Below are 23786 nucleotides of genomic sequence, written 5' to 3'. Positions count from 1 at the left end.
AAGAGTGGAGAAATAGCTCTAAAAGGAATGAAGAGGCAGAGTCAAAACAGAAACAATACCCAATTATGGATGTGTCTAGTGGTGGAAGTAAAGTCTGATGCTGTAAAAAATAATATTGCATAAGAACCTGGAATGTTAGGTCTCTGAATCCCAGTAAACTGGATGTGGTCAAACAGGAGATGGCAGGAGTAAACATGGATATTTTAGAAATCAGTGAACGAAAATGGATGGGAAATGGGTGAAATTAATTCAACTGACCATTATATCTTCTACTGTGAGCAAGAATGCCTTCAAAGAAAGGGAGTAGCCCTCATAGTCAACAAAAGAATCCAAAATGCAGTATACTTGGGTGCAATCTCAAAGATGACAGAATGATCTTGGTTCATTTTCAAAGCAAACCATTCAACATGACAGAAATTCAAGTCTATACCCCAACCACAAATGCCAGAGAAGTTGAAGTTGATGTGCTCTTGGAAGACCTAAGAGACCTTCTAAATCTAACACCCAAAAAAAAAAAAAATGTCCTTTTCATCATAGGGGACTGAAATACAAAAGTAGAAAGTCAAGAGATACCCAGACTAACAGACAAGTTTGGCCTTGGAATACAAATAAAGCAGGGCCAAAGCTAAGAGAATTTTGTCAAGAGGATGCTCTGGTCTTACCAAACACCCTCTTCCAACAACACAGGACCTGTTCTCTAGGAGCTGGAAAAGGCAAGGAAATGGATTTTCCCCTACAACCTCCAGAAAAGAATGCTGGCCTGCTGGCACTTTGACTTTAGCCCATTGAACCACATTTTGAATTTCTGACCTCAGGATATGTAATAATATCAGCAATAATAAATAATATAAATAATATCAGCAACTAATAAATTGCTGTTGTTTCAAAGCACAAATTTTTGGTCATTTGTTATAACAGCAATCTAACTAAAACAAATGTGGTTCAAATCAGCCCCACCTCCATCTGCTGCATCATAGGTTTTCCTCTCTCTGCTGGACTGTTCCTCTGACCTCAGAGGTAGGTGGTCATCTCCCCCAACAGGGAACCTTGTCTTGTAATTCCACTTTCTCCTTCAGCACCTGCCCAATTCCATGGTCCGTGTTATAGCAACGTCTTTGAAAACCATGTATACTATGTTTCTCATTGGTCTCTTCACACCATTTCTTGAAGTTACTCTACTCAAGGTTTGCCTTCACTATCAAAGCACCACTTGACTTTGCCAAGCTTAACTGCCCAATCCAGTGGTCCGTTTCAGTCTTCTCTTACTTGTCCACTAGGAAGCACCCTTCTCTGTCTCTTTTGCTGGTTCTTCCACTTTTTCTTTTTTTAAGGAAAAACCAACTTCTCAATGCTGAGTTGTCATGAACCTTAACATCCATGTCTAAACTTACTCACTGTATGACATATTATCTCCAATTTTCTAGTTTCTTGGCTTTGAGTGGCAACTAAAATTGAGAAACCACAAATATAAATATTTTAGCTAACCTTTTTCTCTGATAGACTTCTATGTCCAACTGTATGCATGCATCTTCACTTGGGTACCTAAAGTCATCTCAAAGATACATGTCTATAATTGAACTCCTAATCTTCCCACAAAAATATGCTCTCCCTACATTGTCTCCATCTGAGAAAATGGCATCTCCTTTTCCTATCCCTTAAGCACAAACGTTGGGGGTCAGTTTTGATTCCCCTTTTCCTTTCACTTTATGCCCAATACATTAGACAGTCTAGTTGATGCAGCCCTTAAAATATATCCCTACTCTAACAACTTTGACCACACTCACAGTTCGTTCTGTGGTCCACCCAAGCATCATCTCTCACCTAGATTCCTGTAGAGTCCTAAAAGAGGGTTTTTCTTTCTCTCTTCCTTCTCAATATAGCGAGCAGGGTAATTTTTTTTTTTTTTTAAAGCATGTCTGTTATGGACAACTGGGATGAAATGGACAAATTCGTAGAGAAGTATAACCTTCCAAAACTGAACCAGGAAGAAATAGAAGATCTTAACAGACCCATCACAAGGAAGGAAATCAAAACTGTAATCAAAAATCTTCCAGCAAACAAAAGCCCAGGACCAGACGGCTTCACAGCTGAATTCTACCAAAAATTTAGATAAGAGCTAACACCTATCCTACTCAAACTCTTCCAGAAAATTGCAGAGGAAGGTAAACTTCCAAACTCATTCTATGAGGCCACCATCACCCTAATTCCAAAACCAGACAAAGATGCCACAAAAAAAGAAAACTACAGGCCAATATCACTGATGAACATAGATGCAAAAATCCTTAACAAAATTCTAGCAAACAGAATCCAACAACATATTACAAAAATCACATACCATGACCAAGTGGGCTTTACCCCAGGAATGCAAAGATTCTTTAATATCCACAAATCAATCAATGTAATACACCTCATTAACAAATTGAAAGATAAAAACCATATGATTATCTCAATAGATGCAGAGAAAGCCTTTGACAAAATTCAACACCCATTTATAATTAAAACTCTCCAGAAAGCAGGAATAGAAGGAACATACCTCAACATAATAAAAGCTATATATGACAAACCCACAGCAAGCATCACCCTCAATGGTGAAAAATTGAAAGCATTTCCCCTGAAATCAGGAACAAGACAAGGGTGCCCACTCTCACCACTACTATTCAACATAGTGTTGGAAGTTTTGGTCACAGGAATCAGAGCAGAAAAAGAAGTAAAAGGAATCCACATAGGAAAAGAAGAAGTGAAACTCTCACTGTTTGCAGATGACATGATCCTCTACATAGAAAACCCTAAAGATTCTTCCAGAAAATTACTAGAGCTAATCAGTGAATATAGTAAAGTTGCAGGATATAAAATTAACACACAGAAATCCCTTGCATTCCTATATACTAACAATGAAAAAACAGAAAGAGAAATTAAGGAAACAATTCACCATTGCAACAAAAAAAATAAGATACTTAAGAGTATATCTACCTAAAGAAACAAAAGACCTATACATAGAAAACTATAAAACACTGATGAAAGAAATCAAAGAGGACACAAACAGATGGAGAAACATACCATGCTTATGGATTGGAAGAATCAATATTGTCAAAATGGCTATTCTACCCAAAGCAATCTATAGATTCAATGCAATCCCTATCAAGCAACCAATGGTATTCTTCACAGAACTAGACCAAAGAATTTCACAATTTGTATGGAAATACAAAAAACCTCGAATAGCCAAAGTGATCTTGAGAAAGAAGAATGGAACTGGAGGAATCAACCTGCCTGACTTCAGACTGTACTACAAAGCCACAGTCATCAAGACAGTATGGTACTGGCACAAAGACAGAAATATAGACCAATGGAACAGAATAGAAAGCCCAGAGATAAATCCACGCACCTACGGACACCTTATCTTCGACAAAGGAGGCAAGGATATACAATGGAAAAAAGACAACCTCTTTAACAAGTGGTGCTGGGAAAACTGGTCAACCACTTGTAAAAGAATGAAACTAGAACACTTTCTAACACCATACACAAAAATAAACTCAAAATGGATTAAAGATCTAAATGTAAGACCACAAACTATAAAACTCCTAGAGGAGAACATAGGCAAAACACTCTCCGACATAAACCACAGCAAGATCCTCTTTGACCCACCTCCCAGAATATTGGATATAAAAGCAAAACTAAACAAATGGGACCTAATGAAATTTAAAAGCTTTTGCACAACAAAGGAAACTATAAGTAAGGTGAAAAGACAGCCCTCAGGTTGGGAGAAAATAATAGCAAATGAAGAAACAGACAAAGGATTAATCTCAAAAATATACAAGCAACTCTTGAAGCTCAATTCCAGAAAAATAAATGACCCAATCAAAAAAATGGGCCAAAGAACTAAACAGACATTTCTCCAAAGAAGACGTACAGATAGCTAACAAACACATGAAAAGATGTTCAACATCACTCATTATCAGAGAAATGCAAATCAAAACTACAATGAGGTACCATTACCCGCCAGGCTGCTATCCAAAAGTCTACAAGCAATAAATGCTGGAGAGGGTGTGGAGAAAAGGGAACCCTCTTACACTGTTGGTGGGAATGCAAACTAGTACAGCCGCTATGGAAAACAGTGTGGAGAGTCCTTAAAAAACTGGAAATAGAACTGCCATATGACCCAGCAATCCCACTTCTGGGCATACACACTGAGGGAACCAGATCTGAAAGAGACACGTGCACCCCAATGTTCATCGCAGCACTGTTTATAATAGCCAGGACATGGAAGCAACCTAGATGCCCATCAGCAGATGAATGGACAAGGAAGCTGTGGTACATATACACAATGGAATATTACTCAGCCGTTAAAAAGATTTCATCTGAACCAGTTCTAATGAGATGGATGAAACTGGAGCCCATTATACAGAATGAAGTAAGGCAGAAAGATAAAGAACATTACAGCATACTAACACATATATATGGAATTTAGAAAGATGGTAATGACAACCCTATATGCAAAACAGAAAAAGAGACACAGAAGTACAGAACAGACTTTTGGACTCTGTGGGAGAAAGTGAGGGTGGGATGTTTCGAAAGAACAGCATGTATATTATCTATGATGAAACAGACCACCAGCCCAGGTGGGATGCATGAGACAAGTGCTCGGGCCTGGTGCACTGGGAAGACCCAGAGGAATCGGGTGGAGAGGGAGGTGGGAGGGGGGATCGGGATGGGGAATACGTGTAAATCTATGGCTGATTCATATCAATGTATGACAAAACCCACTGAAAAATAAATAAATAAATAAAGGAAAAAAAAAGTAAAGCATGTCTGTTCATGTAACTACTCTGCTCAGAGTCCTAAATATCATTCTCTGTTTCTCTCAGAGTAAAATCCTTTCAAAAACCTACATAATACAGACTCAAAATCCCTATGGCTCTCTGGGCCTTCTCTTCAGCTCCTATCGCCCCACCTCACTAAGTAAGCTCCACCCACATCAGCTGACTTGCTGGACTTTAAATGTTACATAAACACTCGTTCTTCCTGAACTTAGCCTTTTTCTGTTCCAGAGTAATGAAGGGAGCCACTGTCTCTATGTTGCAAGGCTGTTTCTTATACAAATGAAAAGTTGTGTGGGAAAAAAGTAGTTGGTGTCTCTGCCTAACAGATGTGCAGAAGTGAGAGAGATTGTGCAGAATTATCTCCAACAGGCACTTACCCATTTCTAACAGCTTAATTCTCCTGATGTCATTCACAGTCTCGGCCCACTAGACTATTAACTCAAGAATTTCTCATTTTAATTAATATTTATTGATAAAACCATGTGTTTCTAAAGAATATTCAGTAAAGTTTTGCTGAATTGATGAATGAATTGTAACCAACGAATCAAAGGCAAAATATATAAAAACTCATCAAAATGTTAAGCATCGGAAGACAATTAAAAAATTAAATAAATGAATAAGATGTCCTGCTTTATAGTAAGCAAAATATAATACTGGATTTTTTAAGTCATATTTTTATTTTACCAAGATACTTATGCCAAGTTAAAAACAAGTAGACAGTTGTAGACTGAAGATCTTTTCTTTTTGTAAATGAAAACACACACATTTCTACAGGAAAATCATAAGGTTAAAGCACCAAATTTAAGTATTATTAAATGGGTTAATCACAGCTTATCTTTATTCTCTATCACTTCCATTCTGCTTTCCAAATTTTCGGCAATTTGTATTTTTTAATTTTGAAAAAAATTTATTGTTACTTTGAAGTCTTTATTGTTTCATAAACTGTTTTTATATTTTTAAGGAAAGGTAAGATTTGAAACATTCAAACACTTCATTTAAGCACCTCACCAAATACAAAAATCCTCTTCATAGTCCTAGAAGCAAGTAATTCTCAAAGAATCACAGTGAGAACTGAGAGTCAATATTCTTCAGAAAATGGATACTCAGGATGGCCAACACCACTGAAAGAGAGGAGGAGGATTAATTTATTAAATCTGTCATGCTGTCAAAAGCTGCTACTCTATAGATGCAGTCAGGATATATTTGTCTAAATCTATAAACACATCCCTCCTTCTCCCCTGACAAGCACACATGCAGGTGTCTGCTCCATGTGCACACAGCACTTGCATGTCCAATCCCAACACTCACGTGTAATATTCACTCCACAGTGACAGGTAGTTTACAATTTATACGAGAGTGCAAGACCTAGGGCTAACTCTGGAAGTCATTTCAGACACAGGTGGAACGTCTGACTCTTTTTCATACATCTATCAATAAGCAGATACTGAGCAGCCCTAAAAATATAGAGTGCCTACATTAAGGAACTTGTCATCAATCAGAACACTACCATATGCACCTGAATAATCAATCATACAGCTCAAAGTGGGATTATTATTTTTTTTTAATTTATAATGTAGTAAACCACTGGTTATTCACTAATTACTATTACTACTTTTTTCCTTTTTTCCATGTTTCTACTTTTCTTTCAGAATTTGTCTTTTTCAATTCAATTCATTAAAGAATGCATTCTAAGTGATTCCAGGTGCCAGGAGCTGGGCTGTGGACCCAAGCCCACAAAGATAAGTAAGTCTAGGCATTCACAGCCTAATGAAGGAAAACATACAACTATACTTAAAACCCTTTCAGTACAGAAAAGTAACTTTCCACCTTTTTTTTCAATTATCAAGTCTTTTATCAGAAGCATGATATAGCTATACAAACAATAGGGAGAGTTTTGAGATCTTTCACTGGAGACAAAATCTTCGTTTTGCCAATAATTGGTATTCCCTTCTTCTAAACTCCCTTCCTAATTCTCCCTGTTTGATCAGTCTTCTGTCTCTTCAATCCTGACACCCTCATGCAGTAAATAAGCAGCTGGAATTCCATGTTAGTGACTGAATCAAAGTCAAGAAGTTAGGGGCCCCCAAGGGATAGAGCCCTGATGGACAAATACAACACTGGTGTGAGTCTTGACTCAAGAAACCAAAGAGATCCAGATGACCTTACCTGAGTGTGTCCTGCTAAGCAGTCACTCACTGGGGGGTCAGTTAAGCTTTTGATCTATTAATTCAGTTTTGTGAGATAACAAGGATGAGGACATGAGAGTTGTAATAGGGAAGAAAGGGCAATGAAGAGGTCGATTTGAAAGAAATGGATAGTGTCTTGGTGAATAAATACCAATTAGGGAGAATGTGCACCAAACACTTAGGGGACAGGGTGGAGGCAGGCCCATGTGACATCATAGCACTGATGGACCCTCCTCCATAAAAACATCAACAATACATTTTATAGTTATGTTGGGGTTAACATGATTGCAGGCTTCCTAGGTGGCTCAGTGGTAAAGGATCCATTTGCAAAGCAGGAGACACAGGTTTGATCCCTGGGTCAGCAAGATCCCCTGGAGAGGGAAATGGCAACTCACTTCAGTATTCTTGCCTGGGAAATCCCAGGGACAGAGGAGCCTGGCGGGCTACAGTCCATGGGGTACCAAGAGTTGGAAATGACTGAGTGACTAAAAACATCAACAAACTTGAATGCAATTTGTGATGGATTCACTATTATACAGTTATTATTAATACAATAATCTTCCCCTGGTGTAAAAAGAAATAAAGATTAAACACGTTCAAAGAACACTGAAAGAATACTGAGCTGCAGGCACTGTGCCCTCTGTGTCTACTGGGTCCCTCAAACCTGAGAAGAGGTGCACCAAGCACAGGGATTAGGGGTACAAAGTAGTGAATTCACCACAATGTCAACTCAGGGGATTTTACTGATGGGCTGTCCTGAGCCCCAATCACATTTCTGTTGGTGAGAAATGGAGCCCTGGAGGAAACCTCTGGTCTGAGGCCTGTAGAAAGCCCCTGGTAGATTCCTAAGCTGGAAATCAGAACTGTCTTCCTAGAATTAAGCTTTTAAAAAGCTTAGTTCCCCTGCTGACCTCCCTGCTACAGAAAACCATGTATGTGTGAAACACTTGCAAGTCACTTACAGTGGAAATTCATAATATCTCATATTTCTGTTGATGCCATCAATTGCTTTAATGTCTTCTGAAGTCAGTTGAAAGTCAAACACCTGGAAGGAAGGAACAATCATATTAATCTCTCCTTCAAGGAGCCGGCCTTCCCCTGGGGACTGGAGGACTTTCCAGCTGGATGGAGGCAAGAAGAGGGGACAGGGAAGCCATGACTGTCCTCAGCTTCCAGGTGAGCAACTTAGGACCCTCTGCTGAGTTCTCACCTCTCCTTCCCACACCTTCTCCTTCTCTGTTCACCTCAAAAAGATTACAGCACATCATGGAGAGGGTGTAGAGAAATGGGAACCCTCTTACACTGTTGGTGGGAATGCAAACTAGTACAGCCGCTATGGAAAACAGTGTGGAGAGTCCTTAAAAAACTGGAAACAGAACTGCCATATGACCCAGCAATCCCACTTCTGGGCATACACACTGAGGAAACTAGATCTGAAAGAGACATGTGCACCCCAATGTTCATCACAGCACTGTTTATAATTGCCAGGACATGGAAGCAACCTAGATGCCCATCAGCAGACGAATGGATAAGGAAGCTGTGGTACATATACACCATGGAATATTACTCAGCCATTAAAAAGAATTCATTTGAATCAGTTCTAATGAGATGGATGAAACTGGAGCCCATTATACAGAGTGAAGTAAGCCAGAAAGATAAAGACCAATACAGTATACTAATGCATATATATGGAATTTTAAAAGATGGTAACGATAACCCTATATGCAAAACAGAAAAAGAGACACAGTTGTACAGAATAGACTTTGGGACTCTGTGGGAGAAGGCGAGGGTGGGATGTTCTGAGAGAATAGCATTGAAACAAGTATACTATCAAGGGTGAAACAGATCACCAGCCCAGGTTGGATGCATGAGACAAGTGCTCAGGGCTGGTGCACTGGGAAGACCCAGAGGGATGGAATGGGGAGGGAGGCGGGAGGGGGGATTGGGATGGGGAACACACGTAAATCCATGGCTGATTCATGTCAATGTATGGCAAAAACCACTGCAATATTGTAAAGTAATTAGCCTCCAACTACTAAAAATAAAAATAAAATAAAAAGATTACAGCACATCAGTCACTTATCTTTCTAAGTGAATTACTTGAGACAAAAAATAAAAAACCTAAAATCGTTCTTTTCCAAACACACTGCTTTAGACACTCCTGACTTGATACTGAACCTGAGCTAACATTAGACTGATTGCCTCTCACCAGCACGCCCTAAGGGTGACAGCATTCAGCTGAAGCAGTGTGGGAAGGAGGCTTCCCGTGAAAGCCTGTTCAGGAATCTGATATCAAATTACTCATTATCTATAATTGAATCTAAAAAAAACTTTATATAAATGCCTTTGTGGAGAAAGTTACGAAAAGTGCTTAAACATTAAGGAACAACAAATTATTAAAAATTTACATCATAATAATGAAGTGGAAAGCTCAGTTTTATAAAGAAATTCATTTTCTCCAAAGTGATCTCATGATTCAATGCAACATGAACCAAAGACTTAAACACATATACTCTTGTGGAAGTCAGTATAGTGATACTGATATTAAATGAGAGAAGAGCTAGTCAAAAGCAGTCAAGACATCCTTAAAATAGAAGAATGTACCATACTGAAAAGCAAGACTTATTTTTTGTTTTAGTAACACAGTACAGAAAACTGAATAGTTAAATAGAAAAGAGTGGGCAGAAATGTATTTATGGATACTTGATATATGACAGAACTAACAATGAAAATCTGTGGAAAATATGGACACTTGGTGTTATTCAGTCGCTTAGTGTGTCCAACTCTGCAATCCCAAAGGAAGAGATTTTTTCCCCACTGACTGGCAATCATACAATAGTGTTGAGATGAAGACCAGGTTAGTTGCCTTATTCTAGCCAATTATATACAAAAAACTATACAGAGAAGTGTTCAGGATCCTCTGATAAGAGCCACATCTACCTGCTAAAGCAGAACTGCTGAGCTGTTCTGCACTGAAAATGCACGAGAGAGCCCAGCCAAGAGGACAACAGCTGAGCTGAGTGCAAGCTGTTTGCCAAACCACAGAATCAAGAGATGCAGAAGTGATCTCTGCATTAAATCCTGAAACTGGGGAGAGTTTCCTCTACAGCTATGGCTAAAGTACAATAATAGTCTCCTACACAGAAGTCAAAAGAGAAACAACATAGCTAACTTGGACAGTCTTGAAGAGAAATTTCTCAAAGACAGCATCTCAAAAAGATTAAATGTATGAAGATGAAAAAATATGAGTATTCAGGGAAATACAAAATAAAACCACAATGATTAGGAGGTTAAAGAATGCTGCCATAATTTTTGTGTCCCCAAATTTACATGTTGATGGTGTTATAAATAGAGCCTTTGGGGGTGATTAGATCATGATGGCAGAGCCCTCATGGATGAGATTTCAACAATATCATACACATAAAGGAGATTTTGGAGAGCGCTGTTGCCCACTCCACCATGTTAAGATAAAAGGGAAGCCTGTGACCTAGAGGAGGGCCCTCACCTGACCACATGGGCATCCTGACCTCAGACCTCCAGCTTCAGAACTATGAGAAACAAATTTAGTTTTTTTCCCCAGCCACTCAATCTGTAGTATTTCATTAGAGCAGTTCAAACAGTCTAAAACACCACATAATGCAATTTTATCAATTCAGAACAGAGAAAATAAGATATCACTTACACGAGGTAACAGAATAAATTGCTGATATAACTCTGAACCTAAGATCTCTATTTTCTGTCCAATCTTAACCCTATCCAGCCATATTGTCTCTCCTGTTGCCAAATCTGGATGAGAAAACCATCAGGAATATACACAAAACATTCATGCACAGGGAAGAACAAGTAACTTGTCTTGACTCAAGGATACTCTTGAGAGCTGACAAAGAATGACTCTTAGGAAAGATATTCCTTAGGAGCCCTCTGCCCAGAGCCCTGCTCATCACCTGTATGTTCTCATTGATTCTTATTGTTACCCTTGGCCACAACCACAACCCCACATTGTTTCTGGTAGCAAAGGACAACCAGAGTGGGGTTTTCTTGTGCTTTTTGGTAATGGCACAAAGAACAAGGTCCTCCAAGAGAATGGGCAGATCTAAGTTCACCCTGGAAGGAAATTCAGAAATGCCAAAGAGCTGAGACTGAATACTCAGTTTGTAAGTAGGCTTCCCATATAGACTAAGTAGGTAGACTCTAAACCAGAGCTTCTGAAAGTGTGGTCCAAGGACCAGCATCATCACTATCAACTAGGATCTAGTAATAAATATAAATTCCATGGCTGAGATGAAGACAAACTGAACAGAACTTCAACTGTGTCACCTCTCAGCCTGTGTTTACAAAGCTCTGCAGGTGATTCAGATGCATTATTGAGTTGAGACCAGATTGCCAAATGGTGGATATTTTCTTTAATTCTCAGGGATTGTTTTTCTTCTAAAATCGAGGGCATGAGTAGAAAAACAGAAGGAAAAGACCAGGAATTGTTTTAAATTTAACTTTTTGAGGTATCCATAAAAATTGAGTAGTCTCAAAATAAGAGACATTTATTTTATCATTATGTTTCTATAGATGTCAAAGAAATGCTTCAAACTGAAATATTTTCTAACATGATAGACATAGGAGTTACATATTATTATCCCAATTTTAGATATGAGGTAGGTGAGGATCACAATATCTATTTTTAGAAATCTATTCATTAGTTAATAAGTAAATCATTACATAAGCTTGTGTCTCTGGTCTCAACTCGGGGATTCCATATAGATTTCAATGCAGACATTTGTTATTGACAAGTTGACAATCTAATATAACATAGAAAAATTGGCTGTGTAATGGGAAGATATAAAAGAAGGATTCATTCCATCCCTCCCCTCTCTCGCCTCTGCCTATGAGAGTTATCTGAGTACTGTATAATTTAAAATATTTCATCAAAAACTGAATTTTAGGGAAACTCCCAGGTATCTCCAATAGGATTCAATACCATTCTTTTACTCATTGGGATCCCAGAGCACCATAGGCAACAAGAATGATTCCATGTGATTTGCAGAAATCCAACAGTTTGCTCTGGTTGAGATAAGGGTGACATTCCACCTGTAGAATGCTCACAGAGAAGAATTTCAGATTATATGCAAAGGCAATATTAATATAACAGAGAAAGACTAAAAGATTTCAAAGGCTAAAGGAAAGCCTACAACATTAAATGTAAATTGGAAAAGTCAACATCAACAGAGAAATAGAGAAAAGTGTATTTATACACTTAATTTTATGATAGACATGGATGGGAAAACTAGTCCAAGATTGAGTGATCAAAAGCTGTGCTCTACATTTGAGTAGATGTTCCTGAGTAAATATTCATAGATTGTTAGTACCACCTTGAGCTACTTCACCCTCTAAACTGGATGATTTTAATTACCCGCAACACACTTTTCTGAACTGCGCTCCCTGTTTAAGACTCATAAATGCTGAGACACCAGGACCAAGGATTCAGACATCAGAACAGCACACAAATCCTTAACACCCATCTCAGCTGATTTGTTACTTGATTAATTTACTTCTTTTTTTTTTCCATTTATTTTTATTAGTTGGGGGCTAATTACTTTACAATACTGTAGTGGGTTTTGTCAAACATTGACGTGAATCAGCCATGGATTTACATGTGTTCCCCATCCTGATCCCCCCTCCCACCTCCCTCTCTACCCAATCCCTCTGGGTCTTCCCAGTGCACCAGGCCCAAGCACTTGTCTCATGCATCCAACCTGGGCTGGTGATCTGTTTCACTATAGATAATATACATGTTTCAATGCTGTTCTCTCGAAACATCCCACCCTCGCCTTCTCCCACAGAGTCCAAAAGTCTATTCTGTACATCTGTGTCTCTTTTTCTGTTTTGCATATAGGGTTATCATTACCATCTTTCTAAATTCCATATATATGTGTTAGTATGCTGTAATGTTATTTCTCTTTCTGGCTTACTTCACTCTGTATAATGGGCTCCAGTTTCATCCATCTCAACTATAAAACACTGATGAAAGAAATCAAAGAGGACACAAACAGATGGAGAAACATACCGTGTTCATGGATTGGAAGAATCAGCACTGTCAAAATGGCTATTCTACCCAAAGCAATCTTAGATTCAATGCAATCCCTATTAAGCTACCAACAGTATTTTTTGCAGAACTAGAACAAATAATTTCTCAATTTGTATGGAAATACAAAAAACCTTGAATAGCCATATTAATTTACTTCTGATTCCATGTCTTCATCATCTTCCTTCCTGTATGCAGATCACTCCAGGGCACATTGCCCTCCATCTGGTCATCCTTTCATCTCAAGGAAATGCCTCCTTCTTCTAGTTCTGAGTTCTACCCACAGTTTAGATGGAAAGCAACCCACCTTTTCTGCCCAGACTTTTGTAAACAGAGATACTGATATGGATTCTATTCACACCATCCAGAGAGGCTCTACTCTCTAGAATCCTCTGTCCACAAAGGTCAGATGAACAGGAGGTGAGGACAGACAGACATCTGGCTCCAGGGCAAGAAGGAGGTTCTGAAGAGCAGGAGGGAGAGGAGCTGAGCTGCTCACCTGGTTGCAGATGGGCTTGTACTTGAGCCCCGGCTTGTGGTTGAAGGTGGACACCCCAATGGACTTGGTCAGCCCTGCGTCCCTACACTTCTCCAGGACCTGGGAGGGAGGGGTGGTGGACAGTCACTTGGAATGGGTAATAGAACAAGAATTAGTGGTGAAAAACATCAGTAATCACTCTCCTCCATCAAGAGTTACCCTTGACTATCAAGAAGAAAAATCGGGAAGAAGGTCATGATACAAAAAGAAAAACTACTGCCCCCACCTTAGAAAAACTCCTGAAAGTCATATCACATGGAAGGAAAAAGATGCCTGTCTACACTATCCCAAATTCTCTTCCTCTGTTCCTCTCTGTGAACATCTCAGCAATGGTTTCCTCCCCACTACCCAGCATCCCAGGCCTTAGATTCGTGAACTGCTGAGTCTGATGCTCCACAGCCCATTCTCACAGGTGGAAGAAATGAAGGAGGTGCACCCTCTCCTGGCTCTTCCCATGGATCTCTCCTCCCTGGACTCACCTCCTATGTATGAGAGAGATCCACTGAGTCAAATATTAGTTTTCCATTTTCATCTTTTGGGGATAATTCATCCCCTGGCTGGAATAGAAGCAGTCATTTTAGACATGTTGCAAAATAATTTCTCTGCATTGAGCAAGGCTACCTGGCACCAGGGAGTAAACCTTAGGTTTACTAATTTCTAAATATTAATATTTGCAAAGTGATTTGCATATATGGAGTTGTCAGCAATACCTTTAGGAAGGAGGCTTATTCCAATCTCTTACACTTAATATATGTTGTAATAAACACAATTTTTCTAGGTCCTAAAAGGGACCCACAGTGACTTCTCTCTATTTCGTCTGCTTCTTGTACTTGCCATTTTGAAATGCCTTTTTGGGCTGGGAATGGCAGTAAGTTACATGACATAATTTCCAGAATAAAAATTGCAGTCTTCATATGGCTAGATATCAGACTTCCTTTTCCCTCTGAGCATCAGGTGGCCTAGGGCAGACATGTGAACTGCAAGGTTATCTTTAGGTGGATATGGAATGTGGACGATCCAGACATGCTGTCAAATATTTGTGACCATGAGCCTCAAACTGCCCCAAGGTCCTATTTGGCACCAATAAAAAATGTTCAGTTAAAATAAAGTAAATCATGAGTAGTGTCCTGATAAGGGATAGAGAAAAGGAGACATTTCTGAAGAGTCCTGCAAATCCTCACATCTTTCGGTGTCTGGTACTTGCCATCTACATAGTCCACTAAGCTATTTTGCATTAGATGGCTTGAGTTTATTTCTGTAACTTGAAATCCAGAGTTCTAAGTAAACCATTCTTAATGGTGAAGTGCAGTCTACAAACCTCATCGTGAAGACAGGCAAAAATGTAGGCAATGTCTCCCAACTTCCTATACAGTTAAGAGATTTGACTCACCCAGAGGAAGCACCACCAAACCTGCTCAACTTGAAAGAGTAAAAGACAAGATTAACTCATCCTGTTCAACGTAATGCAGTGTCAAGCTCACCACAGCTGCACCAAACTCTTGGTTCATGAATTTCCCAGACACTCAGGAGTCATAACCAGGACTTTCTGAAGAAATGGCTGGTTTCTATTTCCTTTATTTTTCAGGCAGAGCCTCAGATTATTAACTCCTTTCTCTGGGAAGCATGTAAGGGATTTAAAAAACTCAGTAAAAAGAAGATCACAAATAATTACTTGGGGGATTCTACTCTAGTGTAATCATCCCTTCAACCTACTAAGACAAATCTTTATTCAACCATCCATGCAAGTTGGTACACATTCTAACACAAGATATAACATTGATGTGATCACACAAATTTCTAACTTTCAGAGCCACTGGAAAATGAATAATATAGAGATTGACGTAGTCCAATTGAAGATTTTTCTCTGACTTTTCCAAGGCTGCTCAGACCAACTCTGGTCAAAGGGAAGTTAACCAAAGCTGTAGAGGTTAAAGAATGAAATTTGCATTAATAATACACTAGGTAATTTTTTTTTTTTTTTTTTTTGTCTTACTGCAAGGTTTGTGGGGTATTACTTCCCCAACCAAGGATGGAAACCTGGCTCATAGCAGTAAAGTACCAAGTCTTAAGTACTGAACCACCAGGGAACTCTAATACTTTAGGAATACTCCAATAAGCATAGTTCACCAAACAACTCTTCACCAAAGGATCCTATTATGTAATTGTCATCTGGGCGCAATCACTTGCACATGTGCACACACACAACCCACACAGTACCTTTGAAGTGCAGAATATGTCTTCTCTCTTCACAGTGCCATCGGCAATCTTGCCTCGAATGACCTGGCCAATCTCCTCTTCATTTTGGTAGGCATGAGCACAGTCAGTATGGCAGAACCCAACCTCTATAGCAAATGGGGTGAATTCCAGAGCTTCCCTCTTAGCAACCTACATAAGCAACAAAGGTAGAAGTTGAATATCCACATAAGATATTGCTAGGCACAAGCTTTGATCTTCCAAAGAATCACCTTTTATCTGTGTGTTTGGTTAGTTCTGTATGTGTAGTGATGAACCCATACAGTTTCCCTTAACATACCTAATAAGTAATTAAATGAACACTACCCAGGAACTCTTCAACTTCAGGTGATCAGTGGCTGACTGCTGGTATCAGAGGACGGCAAAACCACCTTTAGGTTCAGTGATTTGATGAAAGAACTCAAAGGACTTAACAAAACATTGTAGTCATGAACATGACTTATAATGTGAGGTGTTTGAAGCAAAATGAGCAAAGTTACAGGTGCCTGGTAAAAGTATCAAGAACCAAGGTGAAAACTTCTGAGACTTATATCTACCAGTGAAGCCACACAGAATAACCACCCCCCCCAAAAAAAAACTATCTTTTCAAGGTGTACAATGTGATGTTCTCATATAAGTTATTCTTGTTATTCACTTGCTCAGTAATGTCTGACTCTTTGCAACCCCATGGACAGCAGCACTCCAGGTTTCCCTGTCCTTCACCATCTCCCAGAGTTTGCTCAAACTCATGTCCTTTGAGCCAATGATGCCATCAAACCATCTCATCCTCTGTCCCCTCCTTCTCCTCCTGCTATAAATCTTTCCCAGAATCAGGGTGTTTTCCAATGAGTTGTCACTAGCATCAAGTAGCCAAAGTATTGGTGCTTCAGCTTTAGCATCAGTCATTCCAAGGAATATTCAGGATTAATTTTCTTAAGGATTGACTAGTTTGATCTCCTTGCTGTCCTAGGGACTCTCAAGAGTCTTCTCCAACACCACAGTTGAAATGCATCAATTCTTTTGTGCACAGCCTTCTTTATGGCCCAGCACTTATATCCATACATGAACATAACTACTTGAAAAACCTTAGCTTTGACAATATGTACCTCTGTGGGCAAAGTGTTATCTCTGCTTTTTAATACACTGTCCAAATTTGTTACAGCTTTTCTTCCAAGGAACAAGTGTCTTTAAATTTCCTGGCTACACACCATCCACAGTAATTTGAAGACAAAAAAAAGAGTCTGTCACTGTTTCCATGTTTCCCCATCTATTTGCTATAAAGTTATGGGACGGGATGCCATGATCATAGTTTTTCAGACGCAAGCCAGTTTTTTCACTCTCCACTTTCACCTCTATCAAGAGGCTGTTTAATTCCTCTTCACTTTCTGCCATTATGGTGGTGTCATCTGCATATCTGAGGTTATTGATATTTCTCATGGCAATCTTGATTCCAGCTTGAGCTTCATCCAGCCTGGCATTTCTCAGGATTGTACTTACTCATATAAGTATCCATTGTTACTAATTACCACAAGCAAGCTAGTTAACAGAAACACCACCTCACATAGCTACCTTTTGGAGGTGCTTATAAGAAGATTTATATCTAGTGTCTACAAAATCTCAAGATATAACCCATTATTTTTAACTATAGTCAACTTGCTGTATGTCAGGTTTCCAGAATTATGCATCTTATAACTGAAGGTCTGTACCCTTGACCAACATCTTTCCATTTTTCCCAGTCTTGTCACCAGCTTCTGGTCACCATACCTCTACTCTCTCTTCTACAAGTACCACTATTTTAGATTCCACCTACAAAGAGATCATGCAGTATTTGTCTTTCTATTTCTGGCTTACTTAACTTAATGTTCTCCCAGTTCTTCTGTGTGATTGCAAATGGGTTAACTTTGTCTTCAATGCTCAATAATATTCCATTTCTTTTCATGTGATTCAAAATCTTTCCCATTTCAAGGAGGTAGATATTTGGTATAACAGACTTCTGCTGGGTCTAGTTCTGGTTTTTCTTAAATGCATGGACATTTGGGGATTGGCTTCCCTGGTGGCTCAGATGGTACAGAATCTGCCTGCAATGCAGGAAACCTGGGCTCAATCCCTGGGATAGGAAGATCCCCTGGAGAAGGGAAAGGCTACCCACTCCAGTTTTCTGGCCTGAAGAATTCCACGGACTGTACAGTCCATGGGGTCGCAAAGAGTTGAACATGACTGAGTGATGTTCACTTTCGGGAATGTACTTGAGAATGAGCCCATGAGCTTCAGTAACAGCCCTGTCCCTTTCCTCACTTCAACCCAGTGTGCTCTATGAAGTAAACAAGTTCTGTCTTCTATCTGCAAATTGTCTCTTAATAATTTTTCCATTTTATAAATTAGAATAGTGAGCCTCAAAGTATAAGTCCAGTCCCTTGTCACATGTACTATAAAGGCAAGATAGCAAACTTTCTGGTTTCTAGTCTAGAGACTTGTCCACTAGCCCCTCTTATGATCAAGCACTGTAGACCATACTTTAATAAAAACACATTACAAAACCCCAGGATACATTACAAAACCTGGCCTGTAAGATTGTATCTTATCCCCTCTAGTGATACTATGGTTCCCATCAGAAAAAGTTTCCAAGCAGAAACAGAAGCACAGGGCAAAACACAGCTGAAGTGTTTCTTGCCTGGCACCAAGCAGGTATCCCACAGTAGAAAAGCAATTTTCTCCCATTAGTTTTCAGTCACCTCATCTTCAGGACCTTCCACCTCAAATACTTCTCTGGGTCATGTCTTAATGGAGGCAGGAAAGAGTTCTTGAACTAATAAAATGTACAGAGAAACCGTGCAACTGCAGTCACCCACAAAGGAAAGAAGCTGATAATCAGTGATTTTGACAGCCGAGTCTCACCTCTTCTGCCAAGCTGGGAAAGAGACAGAAACTGGAGGGGAACTCAGACCCAGAGTAATCTACAGGTGAGCACAGTTTCATACCCTGATGCAGAGTGAAGACTGAATGCTCTCTCCTCTTTCATAGAGCATGGTTCCAGCCTGGTTAGTGGAACAATGTGATCCTCCCAGAGCCGCACAGGAGCCAGTGCTTGACAACCCAAATCCCTTTCACTCATGTTACATCCACTACTATTTATATCTTGACCCACAACCACTACTGTTACCTCCGGAGGTGCACAGGTTCCAAATCCCAGGACAGGAATGAAGTGGCCATTACTAAGTTTCACTCTCTGACTTTTGGAATCCATTGCCTATTTCTCCTTGGAGTAAGCAGACTGATATTTTTCCTCTTCCTTCACAGGTTAGGAATAACAGGAAGGTAACACCCCAGCTGCACCATCCAATGTTAGCAGATATACTGTAGGAGGAGCATGATTAAATCAGTTCCCATTGAGTAAGAACAGGATTGAAATCAGTTAACTTGTTTGCTTTTTTTTAGCAGTAGAGCATTATTATGAAATGATGATATGTGCTGAAAAATTATTGACCATGTATTAGACTAGAAACTTCCACAAGAGCAATATTTTTTATTTTTCTATTACAAAGCCAATCTCAATCAAACATCAGTTGAAACAATGATCTTATAGTACAAACATACATGCATACAGAAATAATTTTCTGTGTACAATTCTTTTGTGCCCTTAGGTAAGTTTATTCCTAGATAATTTATTCTTTTTGTTGGACTAGTGACTGGGATTGATTCCTTAGTTTCTCCTTCTGATTTTTCATTGTTAGTATGGATAAGGGTGATGGTGGCCTCATAGAATGAGTTTGGAAGTGTTCCTTCCTCTGCAATTTTTTGAAAGAGAATTAGAAGGATAGGCATTAGCTCCTCTCTAAATATTTGATAACATTTTCCTGGGAAGCAATCAGGCCCTGGGCTTTTATTATTTTGGAGATTTTTTATCACAGCTTCTATTTCAGTGCTTGTAATTGGGTTATTCATAATTTCTATATTTTCAATGAGTTGACTCATTGGAAAAGCCCCTGATGCTGGGAGGGATTGGGGGCAGGAGGAGAAGGGGACGACAGAGGATGAGATGGCTGAATGGCACCACCCACTCGATTGACATGAGTTTGAGTAAACTCCAGGAGTTGGTGATGGACAGGGAGGCCTGGTGTGCTACTATTCATGGGGTCACAAAGAGTCGGGCATGTCTGAGCGACTGAACTGAACTGCACTGAAGCTTTGTATAGGGTGAGATTTATGCTGTTTTGTTGTTGTTGTTTGCTTGTTTTTCCTCTGATGGGCAAGGCTGAGTGAGGTGGTAATCCTGTCTGCTGATGATTAGGTTTGTATTTTTGTTTTGCTTGTTGTTTAGATGAGGTGTCCTGCACAGGGTGCTACTGGTTGTTGGGTGATGCCAGGACTTGTATTCAAGTGGTTTCCTTTGTGGGAGTTCTGACTATTTGATACTCCCTAGGGTTAGTTCTCTGGTAGTCTAGGATTTTGACGTCAGTACTTCCATGCCAAAGGCTCAGGGCTTGATCTCCGGTCAGGAACAAAGATTCCACAAGTGGTTTCTTATGGCATTAAGTGAGATTAAAGCACATACCTAAAAATGAGAAACCAAAGATGAATCCCAGACAAATGGGAGTTACAAAATCAGCCAAATAATAATAAAAATGATGGAATATACACATATACATATACACCCATAGGCAAAATCAATATAGCTCAACAAAAATAAAGTACGATCGATTGACCTGGAGAACAAAGGATGCCAAAAATGATATCTACCAGTTAAGTCAAAACTAACTAAAGCACAAACTGGAAAACACAACTAAAGCAAGGTGCCAAGTGGGGAATAAAGCAATGAAAACAAAACTAACAAATATTTTGAGAGGAAAGGAAAGAAACAAAAGAAAGGAAAAATAGATATGCAAAGCTAAATAGAGGTAGATAAAGAAGAGCTATATACATTAAAGATTAACTGCTAGGGGAAAAGAACAGTAGGAAAAGCAAACAAAGGAAGGTTTTAAAAAATTAAATTTAAAAATTAAAAAAAGAGAAAAACAAAGAAAGGAAGAGGAAATAAAAAACAACAACAAAAAAGAAAACTCCACAGAACTGCAAAGGCCCAACTTAGAGGCAGAGGTTTATAACAACAACAAAAAGTGTGACTGAAAAAAAAAAAGCTTAATTAGATTTCATAGTGCCAATAAAATCAACAAATAACGGGGATGGTGGGGGCGGGGGGGGGGGGAGGGGAAGAAAAAAGATCCAAAAGAAACTATAGAACAAGTCAAAACAAGAATAATAAATGTTTTTCTTGAGTCACTGCTGTCAGAATCTTTTCCTTCTCTTTGAGTCACAGTCCACCTCACCTCCCTAGGATGCCCCCCAACACTGTGCTGTTCTCCGGACCTCCTGGTCATCTGGGAAGTTCAGATTCTAATCTGGTCCAACTCCTGTGTGTTCTTGCCTCCAATGTCCACAGCTATCGGAACTGGTACGATTTCATTTGTGGGAGTTCTCAATGTCCTTTTATATATTCCATGGACACAGAGTCTGCCTAGTTGATTGTGTGGATTTAATCTGCAATTTGTACAGCTGGTGGGAATGTTTTGGATTCTCTTCCTTAGCCACACTGCCCCCGAGTTTCGATTGTGGTTTTATTTCCGCCTCTGCATGTGAGTCGTCCACGGGGGTTTGCTCCTGAGGCTGCCCTGGAGGACTTGGATTTGTCCCACTGACAGCCAAGTGTGGAGGCGGTGCAGCTGCTTGGGTCGCAGGGGTTCTAGCAGCACCAGGTACTCAGGGGTGTTGGCGGCTAGGGCAGCAGGAAATGTAGTGCTCTAGAAGGATATGGCAACCAGTATTGTCCAATACACTCCAGTATTCTCACCTGGAGAACCCCCTGATAGTGAAGCCTTGCAAGGCCACAGTTCACAGGGTCGCAGAGAGTTGGACGCAACCAAAGGGACCCCGTGAGCATAGATGCAAGACTTTTTTTTTGCCTGTGACAGTTCTTCCCCAGTGAAGGTTGAACATGATGGTGGCATAGCTGCTTGGGTTGTGGGAACCATGGTGGTGTCAAATGCGCAGGGACACGGACTGCCTGAGCCACTGGAGTATTGGCCCTATCAGAGCCTTTTTTCAAACCTCTGGTACCTGGCGATCAGAAGGCCTCTTTGGCTAGTCTTTGTCCATAGCTCAGCCCGTTTAGGCACTTAGAGGGCTCCCTTGCCTGGGGTCCTTCTCTGTTGTTCGGTGCTTCACGGACATAGAGGGCCCCCCTTCCCTGTGCCATACCCCCACCCCAGGGTGGGGTCCTACTGTGTAGATCAGCACATGAGGCACTTAAAGGGGCACTCTGGGTGGGGTCCTCCTCAGTAGTTCCCTGTCTCAGCCTCTCTATTGTTCAGCTCCCCATGCTGACGTGCGGGGAGAGAGAGGCTATGGTGATGGCTCCATCCCCTATGCATGACTCAGCATTTTCCACCACAGTCTCCTCCCTCACATCACCTCATCCATCTCTCCACAGCAGCCCTTGCCCTGGGATTGCTCCACAATCCCTAAGCGCCAGCTCCCAGCCATTGTACCTTCTAGGGGACTTGCATCCCTGCCCACGGTATATATGGCTGCAGCACCAACTGTCTGATTCTCATTCTATTTAGGCTGCCACGGATCAACTATTTCACACTCAGCCTTAAATGTTTCTCCTCTGACTCAGACAATTGCCCCACTGTGGAGATTGGACCCCTGCTTCAGTTTCCCCACACACCAAGGGCAGGTCAAGTCCTACCAACACTCCTGTTTTTACCCCTAGTTCCTTCATCCTATGGAGTTTTGTGTGGTTCCATATATTCTTTTCCACTGGTCAGATCCTCCTGTCCGCTCTCAGCTGTTGTTCTGTATGCACTTCTGTGTCAGAAGGTGGATTCCTGATGTATCCAAGGAGAGAGATGTACTCCACATTCACCTACTCATCCACCATCTTGTTCCTCCAAAGAGTGACTTTTTAAAAAATTCACTGAGGAAACCAGATCTGAAAGAGACACGTGCACCCCAATGTTCATCACAGCGCTGTTTATAATAGCCAGGACATGGAAGCAACCTAGATGCCCATCAGCAGATGAATGGATAAGGAAGCTGTGGTACATATACACCATGGAATATTACTCAGCCATTAAAAAGAATTCATTTGAACCAGTCCTAATGAGATGGATGAAGCTGGAGCCCCTTATACAGAGTGAAGTAAGCCAGAAAGATAAAGAACATTACAGCATACTATCACATATATATGGAATTTAGAAAGGTGATAACGATAACCCTATATGCAAAACAGAAAAAGAGACACAGAAATACAGAACAGACTTTTGAACTTTGTGGGAGAATGTGAGGGTGGGATATTTCAAAAGAACAGCATGTATACTATCTATGGTGAAACAGATCACAAGCCCAGGTGGGATGCATGAGACAAGTGCTCCGGCCTGGTGCACTGGGAAGACCCAGAGGAATCGGGTGGAGAGGGAGGTGGGAGGGGGGATCGGGATTGGGAATACATGTAAATCCATGGCTGATTCATATCAATGTATGACAAAACCCACTGGAAAAAATAATAATAATAATAATAAATTCATGTAACTACTATGCTCAAAACCCAAAATGTAATTCTCCATTTCTCTCAGAGTAAAGTCCTTTCAAAAACCTACACAACACAGACCTCCTGGCCCCACCGACTCTCTGGCCTTCGCTTCAGCTCCTGTCTCGCCACTTCACTAAACTCCACCAAAATCAGCTGACTTGCTGGCCCTTAAATGTTACATGAGTATTCATACTTACTTGACTATCATTTTCTGTTCCAGAGAAATGCAGGGAGCACTATCATTATGTTTCAAGGCTCTTTCTTGTACAAATGAAAAGTTGTGTGGGATGAAGTGTAGTTGGCTCCTCTGCCTAACAGATGTACAGAAATGGGAGAGATTGTGTAGAAA

At 40.2% G+C, this 23786-nt stretch overlaps 1 pseudogene; it reads right to left on the bottom strand.

Moving 5' to 3' along the window:
• Positions 1 to 5895: 5895 nt before the first annotated feature.
• On the bottom strand, positions 5896 to 19202 carry LOC133044372 (prostaglandin F synthase 1-like; annotated as a pseudogene).
• Between the last annotated feature and the right edge of the window lie 4584 nt (positions 19203 to 23786).

Source organism: Dama dama, chromosome 23, assembly GCF_033118175.1.
Source record: "Dama dama isolate Ldn47 chromosome 23, ASM3311817v1, whole genome shotgun sequence".
NCBI classification, from domain to species: Eukaryota; Metazoa; Chordata; class Mammalia; order Artiodactyla; family Cervidae; genus Dama; species Dama dama.
Note: the sequence above shows the minus strand (reverse complement) of the source record. Positions and strands in the feature narration are given on the sequence as shown.